We start from the raw sequence: 13672 nt of genomic DNA, 5'->3' as shown, positions 1-13672 counted from the left end.
GCATCGAAAAATCTTGAAGCTGGGCGTGTCTGAAGCTTGGCGATTTTTTGCGAGCAACGCGATCAACAACCAATCACATGAATCTCCCGACCCTGACATAGAAAGCAATAGCAATGTTAAAACGAAGTAAACTGGATATAAACTCTCCAAACAGGCGAAAAACCTACCAGTTTCACCCACTGTCTCTGCCACCTCCCTCCATGCCTGGTTCCTCCGGTTTGTATCCCGGTAAATAGTTCTGGTCGTAAAGAACCGGGTGATTTGCTACCGTAATATCTCGTTTGGAATATGAGGAAATGAACTGCGGTCTGGTTTTCCCAGCTTGCACGCGGTTTGATTGGCTGCGCTTGCACTGGCGGGATTTGCATAAACGGAATTTGATTGGCTGATTCCAAGCATCGAGCCTCAAAAGTTGAACATTGTTCAACTTTTGATGCCGATAGATGCTCGTGATGCTTGCAAAGCCATGCCATGCTCCCCACAATGCAGTTCGGCGAAGATTACAAATCTTCTACGTCACCCCATTCAAGTGAATGGGCGAAGCGTTGAAAGCATTTTTCGATGCCTGTAGTGTAGACGGGGCCTTAGTGATTAAGAATTAGGAATGTGGGTGTATGCAGTGTGTATCTAAAATGGGGGCCTATATCAACCTGTTCTGTACCGTCCGGCTCAGCAGCGTCTGATCTGCTGCCAGAGGAGATTAGGTCATGGCAGCTATGCAGACGTCTTGCTGGCTGTCAGCAAACGCCATTTACCAGTGTGTGTTCGGATGGCAAACAGCTTTCCTTTTTGATAAAGCTTATACAGTAGTTATGGCTGGCTCAGCCTTGCATTGAACTCATAGACTGTATATATAAATGGACGTAGGGTCCGTGACGTCACCCATAGGATTCTGCAGAGTTGCCGAGAAGCCCTTAGTAGGCGGAGTCCGCCACTAACGGCTCGACAGTGACGTCAGAGTTCAACTCCCGCCTTCTCCAGCCTGCTCCAAATAAGGGCAAAGAGGCGGAGCCGAGGCGGGACCTGCTGCCACCGAGCTGAAAGTTCCAGAGCTAGCTGAAGCTACCAAGCTAAGCTAACATGCCGTGGCATTTTACGTTTCTAAGGTAAGCGGACATGAAAGTATTCAGCTAAACTATAAATAGTAATCTAAGTTATTGAGTTTTTAGCATAATACTTCAGAATCTTAAAATCCCTTAACGTTTGTATGCAATTGTGCTAAATTCAACACTGGAATCAAGCAAATATTAATATGTTTGCATGACATTAGTTATTTATATTTTGATATCACTTAATTATATGTTAATACATTTAAGTCAAGCTAAGGTACATGTGATGGTAGCTAGTTAGTGCTCTTACCTGTGAGGCCTCCTCCAAACAGCATAATAACCAGACTGTATCATTAAAACTAAGTACCAGTTCTAGATCCTTGACTTTAGACAAACAATTCAAAAAACAACATGTATTTAATGACCAATCTTTATTTGAATGTGCCTCATAACCTGATATATTAGTTATACAGTAATAGTATTGACAATCTAAAAAAACTGAGCAACTCAACAGTCAACTTTATGTTTCTTATTGTCTAAAGCATTTGTTATTTTCATTTTCCCCCTCTCACAGCCCCGGTTCCAGAACAAAATGACTCAGGGTGCATCTGAGATTAGAGAGGGTGCAGTGGTAAAGGGCTATTTTTATAAGGGGCGCCGTAAGGGGGTGAAAAGTTAGGACGATTCTAAGGGCCCGTGACTGACAGGGGCCCCAAACATTTTTAGAACATTAAGAAAAAATGTTTAAGTAACCTTTCATCAATCATCAATAATTAACATTAATATAACGTCATATTGATGATTTACTCACTAAAATTACGAATCATTTAACTTATTTTCTTCCAAAAGTTAATTATCCAAAGCCTTGAACACCCCCCTCTATTTACATGTAATGGTTTGGTCCTGCCTCCAAACGCTGTGTGGCACCGGCCCTTTCTAGCAGAGAGTGAGAGCATGTGAGGAGGGATGCTAGTATTTACGTGTGTACGATGTCTCAACGACTAACAAAGTCAGGCTTTCAAGAAAGAAAAGAAAGGAGAGAAAGACAAGAGAAAGGGACTGAAGGGTGACAGTATGTCACACTACAGTTACTAACATTGCCCCGACACGCGTTACTTCGTTACTTTTATAAAATAATCACACTCACTGACAGACAAGAGGGGTTTCCGCCGCAGGTTTGTATGTAGCCTCTGCGCGATTTGCCACATCTCCACGTGCAGTGCTGCATAAACATGGCTGAGTCTTTTCATCTGTAAACTTCCTCAACGGGGCCGCTCGCTCTCTTTTCTTGATTGCCCTCTCACGGGTGAACAGTTCAATGTCCCGCTTCATTGTAGGAATTCTGCCATGTCTCTACCACTTTAGTTTGACCATCTCCGTTACTAAGTTATGGAAAACTAAATAAATAAGTAATTAGATACCTTACCTTTACTGCGCTCATAAAGAATGATAAGAATAAGAATAATGCGTCTTGAACTGGTTTCATTAATTAGTGTCTTTACGTTTCACAGACTGTTAGCTTGTTGTGGTAGGCTGGTAGCCTATTTTATTAAAGAGCATATCAAAAGAAAGACTTGTGTTATGTCTTACTTAATGCAATAGTAATTGGGGGTGCAAGTGGAGTCTCGCAGAGGCAAAACTGTGGTGCGCTTACACTGTAGGTGCGCCGCAGTCTGCGTGATCTGCCTATAGGGAGGGGCGGGCCGTCCCTGCGAGTAAAGTAACGAGTAAAGTAACGAATAAAGTAACGAGTTACTTTATGTAGACACTAACAAAGTAGTGTAATATATTACTTTTTTTACAAGTAATATGTAATATATTACTTTTTTTTAGTAACGACCCCATCTCCTGGTGTGGTCCATGAGTGGTGGAAATTAGTCCGTTAGCTAAACGTAGTCCATTATAAATAATAATTGTAATGTTTTGCTGACATTAAAGGTGGGTTAGGTAAGTTTGAGAAACCGGCTCGAGATACACTTTTTGTCATATTGCAGTGATCAGTGACTTTGCCTGTAAGAAGGCTAGGCGCTGGGCTCTTGGTGAAGGCTGAGCAAGGGCTCGTAGTAACTGTTAAAGGGCAAGGCTATGGTAACAATATTGGATCACTACACAGAAGATGCATGATGAGAAAAAGACTGAGAACAGGTAATAGGCTCTGATTTAGCACCACCATCAGGCCTTTTCACTTCCATTTCCGTTTTGTGGTCCGTTTACACTTTAATACCCGCTTATTTTGGAGTTGGTATGTATATTTAATTAAAAAATCTGCTGCTTATGTTATTTTTTTTGTTATAGCATTTTATAAATGATATTATTGGTGTTAATGTTTACTTTATTTTATTTTAAGAGGTCATGTATATTTAAGTTATATTTATTTAGGTTTTTTGAATGTTCCATTCAAAAATGTTATTAAAAAGGCATGTACACCATAAAAGGTGACTATTGAGATCTATTGTCAGGAATTTTAGTGTTATATCAAATAGTGAATTCTACTGCAGTAGAATGTTGTACGTCTGCACAGTATTATATGTTCACCACTCAGTGTCAGTAAGTATTGTGCGGTTAGTGTTGGACTACAAGATAGATGCAAGCCTGTACAGGTAGAGTAATTTAAAGCATAAATGAGTGGGTTGGGTTCTGGATGTGTGGTTACAGCAATTGTGCTTGGTTGGCGTGGCCTGGGCCTGGTGGTGGGGCCCAATGTGATATATTTTCATGGGGCCCAAAATCCCTGGCGGCGCCCCTGAGTGGGGAGTGGACCTAACACCCTCTAGGGGGGTCCTCACCTCCTCTAGGGGAGTCCAGGGGTATGCTCCCCCGGGAAGATTTTTATTTTAAATATTGAAGTTAAAAGCATCAATCTGGTGCAAGTTGAGAGCAACATGAAGAGATCTATGGATCTACGTGTTCTTTGCTTGATTCATGCCTTCCCAGTCCCTTATCACGTAGCCTATAAGAGCATGTTGTAGCCAGTTGTGGTGAAGGCATCTGACTTACTTGAACCGAAATGTCTACATGCATAGCAGAAGATGGCATCTTTTTTACAGGAATATTCCAGCCAATCTCTGTTTTGAAACCACGAGCGGAAAAATGAACTCCTTACCCCACTGTACAGGCGAGTTGGGTACTTTTTAAAATATACCTGGGCAGGCTCTGTTTTGCCGAGGTCCTCTGGCACTTGCGGGCCGCCGAGGGGTGGTGGTGTTTGGGGCAACGAAGTCGGCTGCGGCGGCTCCGCCTCCGTGGGCGAGGCGGGCGGGAGGACGTTAGTGTCCACGACAGTGGCCGCGGGTACCTGCAGTAGATGCAGTGTTACTGCTGGCGATAAGGGCTGGTTGTTTTAACCATTTTCTGATGTCCATCATTGACTGCTGTGTAAGCACCTTGCAGATGATTAAATGATTAATGCGGCACAGGTCACGCGCACCTGACGTTACCGTTTAAATTGACCAAATCAATGCAGCAGGCAATGTTATTTAACCACAATTACAATTTATTTTATTTCAACTATATTCTTCTTCTTCTAATTCTTCTTCTTCTTCTTTTTCTTATTATTGTTATTATATATGTAATATTTTTCACTTTTCATTTTTTTCCCTTTTCATTTTTTTTTTTTTTTCCCTTTTCATTTTTCAAATGAGGGTGCATAATGACTCAACTGAGGGTGCATTGCACCCCCATTGAAGAGGAGTGGATCAACATTCCACAGGCCACAATCGACAACCTGATCAACTCTATTCGAAGGAGAAGTATTGCACTGCGTGAGGCAAATGGTGGTCACACCAGATACTGACTGGTATTCGGACCCCCAGACCCTGAGGCTGTGCGAAGTTGCTGGATATTGGCAGGAACTGGAACACGCTGTCGTATTCGCCGATCCAGAGCATCCCAAACATGCTCAATGGGTGACATGTTAGGGTTAGGGTTAGGGTTTAACCCTAGGGTTTTCGGACCCCCCCAGACCCCGCCAATAAAGCAAAATTGCACGTTTCAGAGTGGCCTTTTATTGTGGCCAGCCTAAGGCACACCTGTGCAATAATCATGCTGTCTAATCTGCATCTTGATATGCCACTCCTGTGAGATGGGATGGATTATCTCGGCAAAGGAGAAGTGCTCACTATCACAGATTTTTTCAGATTTGTGAACAATATTTGAGAGAAATGGTTATTTTGTGTGTATAGAAAATGTTTTACATCTTTGAGTTCGTCTCATGAAAAATGGGAGCAAAAACAAAAGTGTTGCATTTATATTTTTGTTCAGTGTAGTTGTGGCCATTGCTCTCTATCATTATATTACATAACCCTGACCCTTACCGTTAACCTAAACCTCAGTTCATTTAGCTGTGGCTTTTATCCAAAGCAAATTACAATACGTTGTTATTACATTGTACTGTATTTATACAATATATCTGACCTTATTGAGTGATGTTGCTATGTTTCAGGAACTCATTAATTGACTTGGAGCATAATGGTTCCATAACCAATAGGAATTATTTCCAACTACAACCTCAAAAATAAGATCAAATGAATTTTTTTTACGGTTTCAGGGATAAAAGTCAAATCTAGGTTTAGGGTTAGAGGGATGGGAATGTGACTTATCAATAGAGGGTACTCAAAAGTATAAATGTACCAACCTGTGTGCATTTCCGTGTGTTTTTGTGTTTTGGCATTAATTGCGTGGCAGTTTGCCAAACATTCCTGTTGACAGTGGAAGCAGGAAGACCGTAATGCTACACCATGAAACATGTCAACACACCTCTTACAAATTGGTCATGTCCAAGAGCAACACACACACACACACACACACACACACACACACACACACACACACACACACACACACACACACACACACACACACACACACACACAAACACACACACAGTATCTCCAGGAAGTATTACTGTCAGATTTTTGGGTTAAATACAACCGACACCAAAATCAAAGGGGAGTTAAAAGCTATATTACCCTCCTTATAGACCTCTGTTTTCCAGTTTAAAGCATAGCAAAAATGACCTTGAAGTTTTCAGTGGAGACACGGTCGGACAATTCCCTTTATTTTCTAAATCCCAGGGTACCATCTCAACAATAATCCCTGAACCCTCGGGTACTTAATTTACGTCCTTTGCTAAGTGGTTGAGTGTGTGAGGCTGCAAAGGTTTAAAATGGAGTAAATAGGAAAGTTAATCACGTATGATGATACAGTGAAGAAACCAAAGTACGTTACTTGAGACAATAGTGAAACAAATTATAATGAACCAACTAAGTGCGATATAGCTCTATCTTGAATGATATGTCAAAGTAGTATTTGTATAAATCAAGGCATATCCGCACACCCAACATACTGTCTATTGAGGCTGAACACCCATGCCAGTCCTTCTTTTCCTGTCACCCCATGTTTAATGTCAGAATACCATGAATTGTGGGAAATTCCCACAAGCAAAGTCAGTTGAATTACTGAAAGTGTGCAAAAAGGGCTCTCACGAAGATGTGACGGTGGGACAGCCCTAAGCCCAGTAACAGACCATCTGTGAGTCCGTGAGTAAGAACTTTGGAATTTGACCTTAAACCTTACGATCAACCCTCATTACCAGTGTCAGTGAAACCCGAGGGTCAAACCCCAGGGTGTCATCACGCCTACACAACATTTTCTTTGGCATAAACCCCAATAGAAATATTTTTCATTTAATTACTTTTTGTAATTGGTTTGTTTATGTCTACTCTGTGTGATTATAAATTAAACAAACAAAAGTCACATAGAGTTAGATCCAACTTGTTTTGGGGAGTTTGGTTAACCTGGATCTTCTTAGGTAACAAGTATGAGTGTTTGCATCATAAAAAAAGAACAAATTAGGTTGGATGTCAGTGCATCTTCACTGAACACATCTGGCCAGTCTGTTCTGTTTTTTATACTTTCTTCGTCTAGTTAACCTTAAACTCCTAGTAGTGTTTTTAAATTCCTTTAAAGTCTCTGTTGCCCTTTTCAAAGTCACCATTGCTCTTTTCAAGAAACAGTAGGGACAAGAACACAAGCTAGGTTCATTAGCATGTTGTTTCCTTTCAGAGTTCACCAAGCCTTGGATGTCTAAAAAACGGTTGACTGTTCAAAACTGCTCTCTATCAACACTGCTGTGGTATAGGCAGCCTGCTAATGATGTTTCTGTCCACTGAACTGTGGGACGGCTCTGGGGAATTGAAACAAACCAGATGACGTTAAACTTTCTCTAAGGGCCTCGGCCATTAGCTGTGTCAAAATGTTTGCCAACAAATCTTCATTTGTAGTATTATTCATCAACAACACCAATAAGTCCAAGCTCCAGCTCAGTGATTGGTTTATTTAATTCAGGCAACCCAAAAGCCTCTTGGCTAACTCTGGCACATTTACAGAAATGTTAATTAATGTGCACTGTCCCTGTTAAATAAATAAATAAATAAAATTAAAAGCTTTTGTTTGAAGTTTTCTTGAAGGATGGTATAAGGCTCCTTTCAGAACTTTCTCCAGAAGAGTCTGTACAATCCGAGTGTGGATTGTATTTACCGATCAGAACTCAACCAGGTTAGTGTTCCCATCTGAACAACTAAAACAAAGTAGAAAATGCATTTCCTGCAGAAAATGCGTGCCTATAAAAGTCTTACCCAAGGCTGAATCATAAACTAAACTGTATATATATATATATATATATATATATATATATATATATATCAAGTACAGTAACTACAATTAGCAAACGTTGTAGCCTAGCAGTGTGGACAAGTTGATGTTAGCTGACAGTGAGGCTCATACCTGTCCATCAAAGTGACGCCCTAATTTATGCAAAAACGTTAAGACCTAATATAAATATAAAAAAAATAATGCGTTATAAAACAATTCACTTACCAATTCATAATCATGAAGGTGGAATCCAACTATATCCCGAATAATTTTTATTGCATCCAGGGAACTTGATCCTTTCTGCAATCATCGCCTATCGGCCAATAGATGAACTGCAGTTTGTGGCACTTCCTTATTGGCCTCCCGGCTCTGCCCCAGAGTTTGCCGCTTGGTTTTAAGTGCTCTATAATAGATGAGATGAATACACTTTAATTAAAGTGGACCTATCATGCTATATTTGAAACATATATTGTAGGGCCATACCTGTATAAAGTATATAAATATAGTTTTTTTTTCAAAATACCAAACAGATCCTGCATTTTAGCCATGCCTCATTTCGCTCTATTTGCTCTTTCCAGCCCTGTTTTTGCAGGGGGCTGATTCTGTGAGCTGCAACTGACCACGCCCCCCTGCAGGAGAGGGGAGTTGGCAGTAACTTTGGCATTAGGGCAGGGATATATAGACACTTTTCAAGGTTTGACATAATGAATTGTGCTACTTTTAAAGCAAGCGACAATGTTTTCAAATCTGTAATCAAAAAGCTCCTCAAAAACACTATCGAAGCAGTTCCTGCCGTTGCTACGTTAGTTAAAACAGTAACAACGGACTATTTTTCTTAGCGGATGCATGTCAATTTAAATCAATACAACTATTTTTTAAATCAATAAAATCATTTTCTAAATCCATAAAAGCATTTCAATTAATATTGGGAGTCATGTCGTTAATTTGTTGAGAATGTGGCCATGTAATAAGCGGGATAATGTGCAGCGACTTGGTCATTATGGGGAAACGAACACCGACAGGATGATCAGGAGCCCGACGCGAAGCGGAGGGATCTAGATCGGCTTCGCGTTGGGCTCCTGATCAGCCTGTTGGTGTTCTTTTCCCCATAATGACCGTGTCGCTGCACATTATCTCTTACATATGATTATATAGAGTCATTATTCATTTGTTTTAAAGCAGGGGGTGCAAACACTTGCCCCGGGAAGGGGGAAAAAGAGCCACAGCGGAGAATAAACAGAAGGGCAACCATGGCAACCATGGCAACCATGCAAGGGAAGTGTTCTTCGCTGCTTTTGTGGCAGACTACAGCGCCACTTACAGGCCTGGCATATGTACTACAGCGTCTCCAGTGCTTTCGAGCAGCAATGGCCGGCCGTGGCCCAACCTCTCATTCCCCTGATAGGTGGATAATTGACCAATAGCCATAGCGCCACCGTCCTGACATCAGGAAAGTGTTCAAATCTGGATCAGTTTTTTTCAGATCCGTTGCAGCCCCTTTTTTTGAGATTTGGGTATGGAGGAAAATAGAGAGGGTTGTGTTTTCTGACACTTGGTGAGTTCCCTGGAACACGGGGGACCCATATTCATGTATAAAAGACGTGCAAAAGTGCATTTTGCATGATAGGTCCCCTTTAAGTCAGAACCAAATGAAACGGCTTTAATATGTTCTGGGGACACATTTCAAATGATTCAAAGTAGAAATTAGTTTCCCAGTTAATAAGATATACACCAGTAAATAGGGCTGTATCGAAGACTTTGAAGCTTCTTATGCTTCTATTTACTTTACGTTGACATTTAAATAAAATAATCAACATTCAAAAACTCAAGTCATATGAATAGTGTTATATGATTTGTATAGTGAGATTCCAGTGGTGGGTGCGTAGGATTGTTTCAGACTTGTGTGATCGAATGTTTTCAAAAGGTTGTTTAGTCTAAACGTCAAAAGTTGTTTAAATGTCTTCCCTTTCCTTTTCAAAATTCCACTTCAGAAGATCTATTTAATTTTCCAATTGACAAGAAAATAGGTATTCATGGCTTTGGTGTAAAATAAGTAAATAGGACTTCAGTTACCATTTGTTCTCATTTTTGCCTTTGTTCTTCATTTGTGACATCACCAGCGCTTTGTGACATCACCAGCACTCTTTTCAAAAGTTGAAATATTTTCAACTCGCAGCGCTCAGTGCTGGCTGCACAAAAAAGGCAAAGGTTTCTAAAATGTATTTCGGACATGGGCAGTTCGACATGAACCTCCCAAAGCTGCGCTCCTTTTTGTTTTGCATGTAAAAATCTTCTCAAAGTTAAATTCATATTCTGTTTTTGCACTTGTCTAATCGAATAATTCCGTGCTGTGTTGTGTATTCCCAGGGCTGGAACGGTTCCTCCCAGAGCTGTTTGCCTTTGATTATAGTACTCCCATGAGGAAAGGTAAGACATTTTAGAATTGAAAATGTCAGTTCAGGGATGTTTCTCTTAGGATCACGCTTCTGAGAATCAGACTTATTAGATAAAATAATAAAATAATCAGAACTAATAGAGGAACATCTGAGGAAAAATCTGAAGGTCTGAGGGGAATTGAAAGAAACTAGGAAAAGGTTTTTTACAGAAACAAAAACCCAGGGTGAGAGCGATGGGGACTCAAATCGGAAGAGATTTCCAGTGTATAAGTCTCTATGTTCTCACGTGAAACAGATACAGTATATGTGTATTTCCAGCCTGAGAGCTGCAGTTTTTCATGATCTCCTGGCTGTGGGTCACTGATTATTACTTTTTATGCGACCCTGGGTGCATATTTTATAACTGGGGCACAATTTGCATCCAGAGCTGACACATTTTTCCATAAAATTGCCATATTTATAGGTGTCCACTAACAATATATTCAGTTGGGTCTCCTCTCGTCCTTGTCTATTATATGCTCAGCCCATGATGTCATTGAAGGAAACATATAGAAAGAAGGTTGAGTTGCTTTGTTTAAAACTGGCTTCGTTAAAATGCCTCTTTTGATTGAAAGGCCTTCGGATAAGTTGCCCTTAATAAAAAAAGTGGCGTTCTGACCTCATAAAGTACATTCTGCTACCATTCTTAAAAAATAATTGTAACCGTAATGTTTGTAACATAAAGTATTGCACATCTTTAAACCGTGGCCAAAATGTGCCTATAAGCAGAGATATTATACTTATTAGGAAATGACTAAATAAATCCCCGTTCTACCCTTTTTTATTCTTTCAATTTTAAAATATCCAATGAACCCAGACCTTGTTAGTGCTACGTCTTACTCATAACCTGAATAAACTTAAATGTAAATTCAAACTGGCCCTTCACTGGTTTCCCACCCAAGTACACTTTAATTGTGTGTACATCTGAGACGGCTGTGTCTTGAGCTCAGGTGATTGACTCTTGCTCGCTAAATGAAAAGAAAACAGAGTAGTGCTGTGATGAAAAACACAAACATGTTTAAAAAAACATACCAAGTATGGGCGAATGGACTGAATTTACAAGTCAAAGTAAGACCATGTAATATATATTTAAATGTTGGTTAAGCTATAGGTATAAAATAGTGGAACTTCATTCACCTATGAAACGTTAATCGAATAAGTACCTTACCTGTGTAGGCCTATGTTTGTGTTTTAAAAATGCTGATATAAAGTATGCATACAAACATGCAGTTGCCTAACCAATAGGATAGGAAACGTGCAACATCCAAATGAAATGGTGAGTTTAAGCCACCTCCATAGGGCTCTGTTATTAGACAGTGCGTCCCCATCCATTGACCTCCCTTTTCATCACTGTCGAACAATGACAAAAGCTAAACAGCTCATCTCTGATATGCTATAACTGTTAAAAATGTATCTCATGTACGTCTCTTTTTGAGTTTTCAATAAGTTACGTTTAAAAATACAGTGTTACATTTGATTCATCCAGAGGCACATGTTCACTTCTCACATCAGTTAGGTTTCTGCTTTTAAAGTGTTGTGAGTGCTGGGTTCTGCGCAGCAGCTGCAGGACTGTTCGAATGACACCGCTGTGATTTGAAATTGGATTTGAGGACACGGTTGTTGTGCTGTTCTGTTTCTCGGGTGCACAGATATGAAGCATGTGGCTGATGGAGGAAGGGGTAAATGTGGATGTTAGCCTCAGCAGCCTTCTACTGACAGCTACAGAAGAATGACTCCGCCTCCACAGTTCTCACTGAAGGAACGCATGGTTTAATTCTGTTCGGCATCTCTGTTTACCATGGATCAAGCTGAATGATAATCATTTCCACAACAGCCACAAACACTGTATACATAAAATGAAAGATATTTGATGAGTTATTTTTTCTTTCCAATTTAAATCACATTTAGTGCGCCAACATGTCATCTGAGCCTTTCAACAGGATCTGTTTAAGCTCATACTGTTTGTACAAAAATAGCGTTGAGCAGACACAAATTCATAACAGCTTTACAGAGAATCATGCTTTACTACTGCATTACACACATGACTGTAGATAAAAAGGAGAGCTGCTGTGTTGCTTTTGCTTCACAAGCTGTGAAGAGAAAGAGTTGGCACTGTCCATATCTGATATGATATTTGAAATAGGACACACTGTGGCAGTCTGACCAAAGACATTTGAGCAGGGTCTGTAACAGCAGAGTCACATTTTATCTGCTGCTTTTGTTAGTCGAGTAAACTAAATAAGGAATGATTGATGTTTAGCAAAGTTTCACCTTTACACTTTATATAGTTTGCTCTCTTCATCTCTTTCTTTCTCCTCTAACCCTTTTTTAACCACATGGCCATCAGAGGAAGCAAAAATGTGTCTTTTGAAAGAAATGCTAACAGATGAAAAAGAGGGTTTCCTTCTGCCTAAAGGGAAACATATGTGACTTTTTAACAAGGTTTGTTGCATGTGAAACTGAGATGAGTAATAATACTATCTTGGTCCCAATCTGGGTCACTGTGTTCAGTACTTCATTCAAGCATGTCTGATGGGGCCACGCCACAATGTAGCCTAAGTTAAAAAGCAAAGATGCAGGCAGAGACACACCATCACCAGAGACATCCATCAGCACCACTCTTGTGAAAATTCAGCAGAATGCAACACAACTCTTTGCAATGGCATTCTTTATTTGCTTACAATGCTGCGTCCGTCAGTAAACAGCAGATCCGTATTGCCCTTGTTTGGTATGCAGGGTTACAGCTGCAGTCACACTACTGTATGAACCTTTCTGAATTTCTGAATTTCTTTGCCTTCAAAAAACTTGTGTCAACTGTTCATTGATGTGTCTTACTGTACTGCCTAAGACCACCTTTGTAGATCAATGTAATAAATGCAGGTTTCACAACATCTCTTCCCAAACTCACGGTGTAGAGGGGCATGGACCCATTGGTTAACTTACAACTCCTCATAAGTTTGGGAAATAAAACATGTCTTCTCTTATTGAGCATATGACTAACATAGCAGGTGAAAAAGCGAAATAACCAATCAATAGGAAACTGCCATCTTCTGTGCATCATCTTGGAAACAAGGCCCAAAGTTATTCTACATCCAACAGGTCCCTCATCGATGGCTAGAAAATGCATTTCCTGCAGAAAATGTGTGTGAATGCTGTAAACTGTGAACATTTGTTGCTGAATTTAGCTGTAAATGCAGAAAAAGCTGAATATGTTATTAGTTGAATCGTCTCTGTAGCTGCTTTTAGCTACAAAAACCAAGTAAGTGTGTTGCTGAACTTAGCGGAGAAATGCAGAAAAGTTAAATGTTTTGAATCAAAATTGTTACAGCCCAAATGCATTGCAATGACTTTATTGAAAACTTGAAAGTGAAATGTTAAACTGGAAGAGTAGGAACAAATAGTGAAAAAGCTTAATATTTAAAAGAAAAGGTTTAAAAAAGGTATAATGTATAGCCTCATTGTCCTGACATAGCTGAATAATGTAATAGTTGAATGGTTTCTGTTGCCGAAAATACGCTGAAGGAGTTAGATATGAAA

General features: G+C 40.0%; 1 protein-coding gene across 1 annotated transcript in view; it reads right to left on the bottom strand.

Annotated features, from left to right (window-relative positions):
- The window catches only part of gpr4 (G protein-coupled receptor 4), a 38320-nt gene extending 30306 nt beyond the window's left edge, over positions 1-8014 (bottom strand). Inside the window, exon 1 of the mRNA XM_079679055.1 lies at positions 7926-8014. The gene's annotated coding sequence lies outside the window, so the exon portion shown is untranslated. The remainder of the gene's footprint in view (positions 1-7925) is intronic.
- Positions 8015-13672: the final 5658 nt, after the last annotated feature.

Source organism: Notothenia rossii (genome assembly GCF_949606895.1).
Source record: "Notothenia rossii genome assembly, chromosome: 4".
NCBI lineage: Eukaryota > Metazoa > Chordata > Actinopteri > Perciformes > Nototheniidae > Notothenia > Notothenia rossii.
Note: the sequence above shows the minus strand (reverse complement) of the source record. Positions and strands in the feature narration are given on the sequence as shown.